General features: G+C 47.5%; 1 protein-coding gene across 1 annotated transcript in view; it reads right to left on the reverse strand.

Annotated features, from left to right (window-relative positions):
- PIH1D2 (PIH1 domain containing 2) overlaps positions 1–11,576 on the reverse strand; it is a 46,868-nt gene that overhangs the window by 34,636 nt on the left and 656 nt on the right. The window lies entirely within an intron of this gene.

Raw genomic sequence — 11,576 nt, forward strand, 5'->3', positions numbered from 1 at the left:
TTATCCTCTCTATTCCCATTGCCCTGTAGTGGTGGCTAATGGGTTAATATAACAAAGGGTTAATGTCACAATTGGATTGTAAGGTGACATTAAGCCGATTAATAATGGAGAGGTGTCAATAGGAATAGAGAGGATAAGTGCCAGAAATGGCACATCTTATAGATGCGCCATTTCTGGGGTGTCTGGGGGCAGTTTTGAAGCCGGGGGGGGGGGGGGGGCAAACACAATGGTCCCTCTCATGGCTATTAAAATCTGCCCTCACTCACCTGCTTTACCTCTCTGGTTGACAAATTACCGCAGGAGCCCATGCAAATTTTTACAACTAATTAACCCCTTAAATTAACACCTACACCTCCAAAATTTTGCACAAAACCCTCATCTAATTACTAGTGAAAGACATATAAAAAAAACATGACATGAAATGAAATGGTTTACTGTATGTAAACCATGTGTCATTTCATGTCGGGTTGGGGAATGATTTTACAAAAGCCGGCAAATGTTTCAGCGGCTATTCTGCTATGTAGAACTATATGAATTATAAATATAAATATATACATATATATGTGTCTCAATTACATGTATATTTTGTGGGGAATAGATAGCTCAGCTGGGATCTTTGCTTTGGCACAAGCGTGTGGCTATGGAGTCACTACAGCAGACTAGCAAGTTCCACATGGATATCGACACGGCATATGTATTGTGCACACTTGTTATTCAATGTTACACATGACAAACATGAAATAAAACATCTAAGGCCGTCTGGCCACTAACTAACAATAGAAGGCTAACTACAAAATAAACCTATATAACAGCAAAGAAGTCCATGTAATCTTACTGTGTCAGCTCCCAGCTCAGCAGACGAGATAGACTGAGAGCTCCCAGCTCCTCCTGATTATATCAGCTGGACCAGTCAGGAAACCAAAACCTGGATTGAATTAGTGGAGGGGAGAACTACCAATCCTTCCCATGCTGATCACTAAGGAAACCAGGACTGGATCACAGTGAAATAAACTGGCTTCATCATCAGTACAGAGAGACATATGAAATGAAACGGGGAGAAATATACCTGTTTTCTAGTACCTCTCCCCTTGGCACCTCACACACCCCCCTCCTCTGTTCGAGCCCGTGGGGTTGGACACGACGAGTCACCAAGCAGTGCGTTCTAGACAACGCATCTGCATTTCTGTGCGCTGTGTCCGCCCTGTGCTCAACGGAAAATTTAACACTAGAACTACTGATGGAGTCATTTTGACTCCTTTCGTTTTTTATTTCTCTTCTGTGACTACATTTTTCAGAATTCCGGCTTGAAACTCGGTGACTTTTCCTCAAATATGATGTGAAAAAAGATTTTGTGAGAATAAATAATTTTGGTGAAAAATTTGCGCGTTTTTTTCAAAATTTACCAAGAACTACTGAAGGGAGTCATTTTGACTCCCTACTATATTTTGAGGTCCTTTTGTCACTAAATGTTGCTATAAAGTTTTGTGCATAATTTTTTCACTCTGTCTTATTTACCCTGATGTTCATATAGATGTAGTTCAATTTACATGTCAACTTTTCACATTTTCCTTGTGTTTTACCTGCTTGTATTACTGTGTAATACTGAACAAAATAGCTTGTTTACTCTAGGCTCTTATCTTATCAGATTTGATGAGAAATCTACTCGATCGGAGAGACTGCAAACGGACAAGTTTGCTCTATTTTCTACTGTGTGGGACAGGTTTATTGAAAATTGTATTGCGTGTTACAAACCTGGCCCATACATAACGGTGGATGAGCAACTTTTCCCAAGCAAAACTAGGTGTTCATTCACGCAGTACATGCCTTCCAAACCAGATAAATATGGCCACAAATATTGGCTAGCTGTTGATAAGGAGAGCAAATATCTGGCAAATGGCTTCCCTTATCTAGGCAAAAGATGACACACGCCGTGCTGAGGACCGTTTAGCTGACCATGTGGTAATGAAGTTATTGGACCCGTTTTTGAAAAAAGGTCGCAATGTTACAACCGATAATTATTTTACTTCAGTAAAATTAGCTAAACAGCTAAAAAGCAAAGGAACAACCATCGTGGGAACACTGAACAAGATAAGGCGAGAAGTGCCTAAAGAAATAAAATCCATGAAAGAGGAATTGTACAACACTAAAGTGTTTAGAAATGAAGACAATTTTACACTTACAGTATATCAAGGAAAGCCCAACAAAAATGTTGTCATTTTGAGTTCCGTCCATCCAGATGTTGTTGTTGCGTCTGATTCCGCTAAAAAAACTCCAGAAACGGTCAAGTTTTACAATGAAACAAAATATGGAGTAGATGTAGTGGATCAGATGGCACGAAAATATACCACACGAACATGCACAAGGAGATGGCCTGTTCATGCATTTGAAAATGCCTTAGACTTTGCGGGTATAAATGCATGGATAATATTCAAGGAGATTACCCACCAAAAAATGTCACGCAAGGCATTTTTGCAAACGCTTGTGAGAGAGTTGAGTGGTCCTTATGTCACAGATAGGGAAAAGGGTTCCACGTCCCAAGTTTCTACATGCTCAGAAGTGATGGTTCAAACAAAATTTTGCCAGATCAAAGAAAAGTGCAAGAAAAATAGATCTGTCGGCAATTGTAAGACTTGTGGTAAGTCTTTGTGTGGGCAATGTACTGCCATAAATCAAAGGCAATGCCTAAAATGCGAAACACCAAATGTTTAGAAGGTGAATTCTGTGCCATATTTTCATTTTTATGCTCCTCCACCTACATTTTCTCTGCTTTTTGTTCTTCAGTTGTTGTTTATATGTGTGCACTTGAATAAAAAAAAATGTTTGAAAAACGTCTATTATAATTATTGTTATTTTCTGTAGAAAAATAAGAAAAGCAGAAAAAAAACAATCAAAAGCATTACTGTTGGATCTCACAATAATAATACATTACAAAAAATATAATTATTAATAAATAACCACAAATGAAACTCTAAAAATAAACGAAAACAAGCAAGGAGTCAAAATGACTCCTTTCAGTAGTTCTAGGCGGGGTCACGAGTCCAGTAGTCCTAGTTTAAACCCTTGTAATGCTAAGAACCAGCGTGTCACCCGCGCATTGCCCTCTTTTGCCCGGGGCATCCATGTTAGGGGCGAATGGTCCGTCACTAGCCTAAACTGGCGACCTAGTAAATAATAGCGCAAGGTGCACAGGGCCCATTTCACAGCCAGGGCTTCCCGCTCAACTACACTGTAGTTCTTTTCTGCTCTCGTAAGCTTTCTGCTTAGATAGGCCACTGGGTGTTCCTCGCCATTTACTTCTTGAGACAAAACCGCGCCGAGGCCCACCCCAGAGGCGTCCGTTTGGACAATAAACTCCCATTTAAAGTCTGGTGCAACCAACACTGGATGGTGACAGAGGACTGTTTTCAATCATTGAAAGGCCTCCTCTGCTTCTGCGTTCCACTTTATTGTGACAGATTTCGACCCCTTAGTAAGATCTGTGATAGGAGCTGCGATGGTCGCAAAATGTTTGATGAACCGCCTATAATAACCAACGATCCCTAAAAAAGCTCCCTGTTTTTTGGTTACCGGTCGTGGCCAATTTTGAATAGCGTCCACTTTATTGGCTTGAGGCTTCACGACTCCTCTCCCTATGCTATATCCCAGATAGCGAGCCTCTTCCAATCCCAAAGTACATTTCTTGGGATTGGCAGTCAACCCAGCTGTTTTTAGGGAGTCTAAGACGGCTTGTACTTTTGACAAATGCGTGTCCCAGTCATCGCTAAAGATAATGATGTCGTCCAAGTATGCGGACGCATACTGGCCATGGGGTTTTAGGACAATATCCATTAGACGTTGGAAGGTGGCTGCGGCACCATGCAACCCAAATGGCATATCTCGGTACTGGAATAATCCCTGGGGCGTAACAAAGGCAGTTTTCTCTTTGGCTGATTCCGTGAGGGGAATCTGCCAATAACCTTTTGTTAAGTCAATAGTGGATATGTACCTGGCCGAACTCAGTCTCTCTATCAGTTCATCGACTCTTGGCATCGGGTAGGCATCGAATTTCGATACTTCATTTACTTTCCGAAAATCGTTACAAAATCGGACAGTCCCATCGGGTTTGGGCACCAGTACGATAGGGCTAGCCCAATCACTCCGGGACTCCTCAATGAACCCGAGCTCTAACATCTTCTTCACTTCCTGGGCAATGGCTTGTCTCCGAGCCTCCGGAATTCGATATGGTTTTAGCCGTACCCGCGCCTGTGGATCAGTAACAATGTCATGTTTAATTAGGTGAGTCCGGCCAGGAAGTTCCGAGAAAACATCTGCGTTCCTCTGTACGAACTCCCTGGTCTCTCGTTTTTGGCTTTCGGATAGCGTGTCTGCAATACCCACTTCTGGCAGAGCTACCTGGGGGTCCTTTACCTTAGAAGGTGGTGCCCCTCGAGGCGCATCCTCAAGGGCAGCTCCTGCCACCAGACTCTCTCTGTCCCGCCAGGCCTTAAGCAAGTTTATGTGGTATATTTGTTCGGGCTTTCTCTTGTCTGGTTGGTGTATCTTATAAGTTACTTCACCTATTCGTTCCAGCACTTAGTATGGTCCCTGCCATTTCGCAAGAAATTTATTTTCTACGGTAGGTACCAATAACAACACCCTGTCTCCGGGTTGAAAGACTTGTGTTTTAGACGCTTGGTTATATACCGTGCTTTGGGCATGTTGTGCGCGCTCTAAACACTCTTTAACTATTGGCATAACTGCTGCAACTCGGTCCTGCATAAGTGTTATGTGTTCAATTACACTGCGATAAGGAGTCACCTCTTGTTCCCAAGTCTCCTTGGCAATATCTAACAGGCCTCTAGGACACCGCCCATAAACCAACTCAAAAGGTGAAAAGCCTGTGGAGGATTGGGGTACCTCACGTATAGCGAACAGGAGGTATGGTAGTAGGGCATCCCAATCTCTACCGTCCTTATCCACCACCCTTTTCAACATTCCCTTTAGGGTTTTGTTAAAGCGCTCCACCAAACCGTCAGTCTGAGGGTGATATACTGAGGTACACAAATGGGAGATTTTTAGTAGTTTACATAAATCCTTAAGTATACGAGACATAAAGGGGGTCCCTTGATCCGTAAGTATCTCTTTCGGAATGCCGGTGCGGGAAAACATATTAACCAGCTCCTTTGAAATTGATTTCGCATTGGCATTCCGCAAGGGCACTGCTTCGGGATAACGCGTGGCATAATCCAATACTACCAAAATGTACTGATGACCCCTGGCAGATTTAACTAACGGTCCGACTATATCCATTGCTATCCTCTCGAAGGGCACCTCTATTATTGGTAAGGGCACTAAGGGGCTTCTAAAATGTGACATAGGTGCGGTCAATTGACACGTAGGACATGACCGACAGTACTGGGTCACGTCTCCCACTAGACCCGGCCAAAAGAAACGTTGCAGAATACGGTGCTTTGTCTTTTCTACCGCCAGGTGTCCTCCCAAGGGATGTTTATGTGCCAACTCCAAAACTACCTGGCGAAAGGACTTAGGTACCACTAGTTGTTCTACCACAACTCCTTGCACCTTGTCTATGTGATACAGCATATCCTGCTGCACCGCTATGTGTGGGAACTCGGTTTGAGCCCCTGGGTACAATGGTCTTCCCTCGGAGACCTTTACGTTTTCCCACGCCCTTGCAAGAGTAGGATCCTGGTGCTGAGCGGTCCCGAACTTACCACGGGCCAGCTCAAGATCAGGCATTTCTAAAACATCCTCTAGCTCGTCTGCCTTGCCTGCATACACAGCCAGAGGAGAGTCCACAGATCCTGGTACTTCCTCTGCGATGGGTTCTCCATCGTCTTGCTGTAATGGTTCAGGGGCTAGCTCCAGAATACCGTCATCAACTAGAGGGTTCATGCCACTTTTGAAGTTCCACAAGTCCCAAAATAAGGGAAAGTCTCTCCCCAGGATTACACTATGTCCCAAAGACTTTATGACTGCCGCCTGATGTCTTTTGGTCCCTACTGGCGTGGCAAGAGTAACCCAGGCAGTGGGGTAGTTCTTAGTATCCCCATGGATGCAACTAATGCCCATGGTTAAGTTTTTTAGGGCGCTAGAATCCACCAAACTGGCATGTACAAAAGTTACTTGACTGCCGGAATCCAAGATGGCATTCACACTATAACCGTCAACCTCGACGTGGCACACGTGTTGTTCATTTCCCGTGAGGGTCTCCGCCACACAGACTGACTGCACATATAACGAAAGACGCCTCATAGCGTTACAGTCCATTGGCTCTGTAGTCATTGGGCAGTTAGCTGCTACATGGCCAAGCCCGCGACATCGCCAACATTGTATAGGCCCTTGCCTCCTCGATGGAGATCTCAGACGAGGTCTGCTGGCTTGCTGTGAGCCCGTACCACCTCCATAGTCCTTTGTAGGTCTGCCACCCTTCATCGTGACGTTCTCTTCTTTTGAAGATGAAGTAGGTTTCGCAGGACTCTCCAGCGCTTTCTTGCGGAGCCAGTGGGGTGCTGTCATGGTCACGAGTGTCTGGATGCAGATGATACCGCAAGGCGAACCCATAACACACGTGACCCTGGATACAGCGCCTCCAGTGGGGCGAATTTAAATAATAAAACGTGCAGATGGATACACCGCCTCCACCTGGCGAATTTAGGAATTACACGTTAATATAAATTCTGGAAACTCCAGTACGGCGAATTTAAATAATAAGGGGGACCTGGGAAACATTAACAATGGTGGGCCCTGCGATAGGGAATTGGAGACCTCCTGAGCTCCCCTGAGCCAGTGTCCCTGCACTCCTAACGTTCCCTATGCCGGTCCGCACCGGGCGCCGCACGCGTACCTCAATGCCCTTGCTCGCCCTGACCCTAAACCCTCACTAGGGAATTGGTCGGTGCGGAAACTAATCCCACCACTGCACTAACAACACACGAGGGAAAGAGACAATACAGGGGGACACCACTTAGCTTTATGCTCTGTGCTTATGCTCCTGCAACAGAGCCCTCCACCTGCATGCATCTTCTCCTCCACCCAGATCCATCACCATAACAGGATCCTTCACCATAGTGCAGCCTTGGAGCAGAGTCCACCACCAGTTGTTGCTGCTTAGTAACAGAGTCCCAAAGATGAGTTCAGCTTCTGACACAAAGTCAAGCATGCTTGAGTCCAGCTCAGCAGCCAAGTCCCACATGGTGAGTGCCACTCTCCATAGTCGCCACTCCACCAGTCCATGCAGACACTTCCCGCTGACACCATCACTGCGACCCCACCACGCCATGCCAGCCCTTCGTCCAGACACCATAGCTGACACACGTCCCCCCTGGCTACGCAGCGCAGGACTCCTCCTCAGCTCCATCCTTCCACCAGGCTCTCACCAACTCAGAATCCATGAAAGAATGAATCAGTATCACCAGCAGTGATTACACACCCTGAGACTCATTTATAGAGCCCCACACCTGAATCATAATTACAGAGAACTTTAAACTGAAAACCTAAGGTGCGATACCACTAACCACCACCGGGGACAGTCAAGTCACCTTGGCAACTTGCCAAAAGGAAAAAAGTTCACTCTGTGCTTTTAAAACTGTCAGATCACTTCAGATCATGACACTAACGTCCCTTGGAGTAGGCTTTCAGAAGCATTGTAGCGTTCGACCATATTCACCAACTGGTCAGCGGTAGTTGGGTCACCCTGTCCAACCCACCTCTGGATCTTAGCGGGTAAGGACCGCAGGTACTTGTCTAGAACAACACGCTCCACCATCTGTGCGGACGTCAAAGCCTCTGGTTGCAGCCATTTTTTTACTAGATGGATGAGATCATGCATTTGTGAGCGGGCTGGCTGATGCTCCACAAAAGTCCATAAATGCACCCTCTGTGCCCGTACATACGTGTTTACTCCCAGCCTTGCCAGGATTTCGCCTTTGAGTTTGATATAGTCCATAGCATCCGCTCCACTCAGATCGTAATAGGCCTTTTGTGGATCTCCGCTCAGAAACGGAGCAACTACCTCAGCCCATCTGTCCAGCGGTAAGTGCTCACGTTCTGCAATACGTTCGAACACGGTGAAGTATGCTTCCACATCATCGTCTGCGGTCATTTTAAGCAGTCTTTTGTACGGCTTTCTGCGCACTAGCAACGCTTTGTAAACGGTCTCCCTCATCTTGGGGTTACCGAACCAAGGCCTGTTTTATTGCCTCCAACTGCTCTTGCTGCATCTGGTGTTGCTGCTCCAGAGCCTTCTGGAAGCAAGCATTAGTCTGCTGTTGTTGCACATTTGCTTGCAATAACTGCTTCACTAGTTCCTCCATACTACTGGACTCTTGGCTCTTCAAAAGCACAGAAGCTTTCACCCAGGACATACACAGCGTTTTCTCTGCAGTCACAGTCCAGCAGCCACAGTTGCCCGCATTCGAAACACCATTTGTGGGGAATAGATAGCTCAGCTGGGATCTTTGCTTTGGCACAAGCGTGTGGCTATGGAGTCACTACAGCAGACTAGCAAGTTCCACATGGATATTGACATGGCATATTTATTGTGCACACGTGTTATTCAATGTTACACATGCCAAACATGAAATAAAACATCTAAGGCCTTCTGGCCACTAACTAACAATAGCAGGCTAACTACAAAATAAACCTATATAACAGCAAAGAAGTCCATGTAATCTTAGGGTGGTTTCACATTAGCGCTTTTTAAGCGCACGCACGGCCGGGGGTAGCTCCGCCCCCGAGCCGGCTCTCTGCCCGGCGTGCCCGCCCCTTGCTTGTAGCGCCGCCTCCTAGCGCACAGCGGCGCCTGCGATCGGCGCACCCTATCTTTAGCATAGGGTGCGCAGATCGTGCGCAGGCCGTGCGCTAGTTGCGCTTTGACCTGCGCTGCGCACTTTTGACGGTGCGCCGTGCGCGCCAAAATCCGAAAAGTTTGATTTTGGCGCGCACGGCGCACCGTCAAAAGTGCGCAGCGCAGGTCAAAGCGCAACTAGCGCACGGCCTGCGCACCCTATGCTAAAGATAGGGTGCGCCGATCGCAGGCGCCGCTGTGCGCTAGGAGGCGGCGCTACAAGCAAGGGGCGGGCACGCCGGGCAGAGAGCCGGCTCGGGGGCGGAGCTACCCCCGGCCGTGCGTGCGCTTAAAAAGCGCTAATGTGAAACCACCCTTACTGTGTCAGCTCCCAGCTCAGCAGACGAGATAGACTGAGAGCTCCCAGCTCCTCCTGATTATATCAGCTGGACCAGTCAGGAAACCAAAACCTGGATTGAATTAGTGTAGGGGGAACTACCAATCCTTCCCATGCTGATCACTAAGGAAACCAGGACTGGATCACAGTGAAATAAACTGGCTTCATCATCAGTACAGGGAGACATATGAAATGAAACGGGGAGAAATATACCTGTTTTCTAGTACCTCTCCCCTTGGCACCTCAATATATATATATATATTCTGTGTGTCCTATATCTATTCTTTCATTTTGGGTTTTAACCTGCCATAGGGATCCATTATATGTCCATTTTGCAAGCCTCCAAGAAAATATCGCCAGACGGATGTCAAATGGATGCTCAGATGCGAATAAAATCGGATCATCGCAGGAAATTCGGATGACAGACGTTTCACTGTTCATGAAACATTTGTCCGATTTTGGTCCGTAAAAATCAGATCGATTTTTTTATCGTTGTGTGTGACGCCGGCCTAAGACCTGTAATCGCTGCAGGAAGTACAGATCGGAGAGGAGCACTGGCGCCACTCTGATAAGAAATTAATCAATTTCGCCTCAGTCAAATTAAATTTGAACAGATTAAAAATCGTCCGAATTCAAATGATGGCAAGAAGCCGTCTACAATGCTCCGTGGTCTCTCCAGACGTTACAGTAAAAGAAACGGAGGGGAAAGAGTTAAAAATAATAAAAGCCAACACTACAATAGCTAAGGGGCCACCACAGTTCCCTGCTCCAGATCATCCAGGACTAGGCCTCACATATGGTCGAGTACGGTCCAGCAAGAGTCACTGCATGAGTGGCCACAGATGGAGCAAATGGAGGAGCTAGCGGGGAGCTGCGCGAGCCCCTATACAGCGGAATGTCACTACATGAGCGGCCGCAGAGCAAGTGGAGGATCTAACGGGGAACTGGGAGAGCTCCTACACTGCATGAGCAGCCACAGAGCTAGCGGGGAACTGCGAGTGCCCCAATACAGCGGAGCGTCACTGCATGAGCAGCCACAGAGCTAGCGGGAAACTGAGAGCGCCCCAATACTGCGTATCATCACTGCATGAGCAGCCACAGAGCTAGCGGGGAACTGCGAGTGCCCAAATACAGCGGAGCGTCACTGCATGAGCAGCCACAGAGCTAGCGGGGAATTGTGAGTGCCCCAATACAGCAGAACGTCACTGCATGAGCAGCCACAGAGCTAGCGGGAAACTGAGAGCGCCCCAATATAGCATAGCGTCACTGCATGAGCAGCCACAGAGCTAGCGGGGAACTGCGAGTGACCTAATACAGTGGAGCATCACTGCACGAGCAGCCACAGAGCTAGCAGGGAATTGCGAGTGCCCCAATACAGCAGAGCGTCACTGCACGAGCAGCCACAGAGCTAGCAGGGAATTGCGAGTGCCCCAATACAGCAGAGCGTCACTGCACGAGCAGCCACAGAGCTAGCGGGAAACTGAGAGCACCCCAATACAGCGGAGCATCACTGCAAGAGCAGACATAAGGCCAGAATAGGAGTTAGTGGGGGGCTGCGTGGCACCTATACAGTGGAGCATCACCATATTAGTGGTCACAGAGCACGCAGAGCAAGCGAGCAAGAGGGGGGGCTATGGGGCCACTATACAGTGAGTATCACTGCATGAGCAGCCACAGAGCAAGTGAAGGATCTAGCGGGGAACTAAGGAGCCCTTATACAGAGGAGCTTCACTGCATGAGCAACCACAGAGCAAGTGGAGGAGCTAACGGAGGCTGCAGGGACCTTATATAGTGAGTGTTATTGCATGAGCAACCACAAAGGAGTAAGCAGAGGAGATAGTGGGAGGGCTGAGGCCCCTACACAGCGGAGCTAGTGGGGAACTGCGGGGCCTCTATACAGCGGAGGTAGCAGGGGGCTCTGGGCTTCCTATACAGCGGAGCTAGCGGGGGGGCTCCTATATAGCGGAGCTAGCAGGGGGCTCTGGGCTTCATATACAGTGGAGCTAGCAGGGGGCACCTATACAGTGGAGCGAGCGGGGGGGGGGGCTCTTACACAGTGGAGTGTCTGCTTTTATTATTTTTATCCCTTTCCAGACCCCAGTAAGAATCCATCAAACTGGATGTCAGCAGGCAGAATCATTGGGAATTGGAGAGGAAAAATTAAATATTTCTACTTCCATGACATTTGTGCCAAGTCTTTATGCTCGTTTCTGTCGGGGAGGATTCGAGGAGGCGATAAGGTTTCTTTTCTAATTTAACCCCTCTTCCTGCTCTTCGCAGCATTATTACGGGTCTCAGATACAACGCAGGAGCCGATCATGGAGGTCAGATTTGCGTTTGGAGTTATCCTGGTGTCTGATCCTCCACATGGGGGGGCACTTGTTGGGAGGT

Source organism: Dendrobates tinctorius, unplaced genomic scaffold (genome assembly GCF_039654945.1).
Source record: "Dendrobates tinctorius isolate UK_male_01 unplaced genomic scaffold, ASM3965494v1 ptg000086l, whole genome shotgun sequence".
Taxonomy (NCBI): Eukaryota; Metazoa; Chordata; class Amphibia; order Anura; family Dendrobatidae; genus Dendrobates; species Dendrobates tinctorius.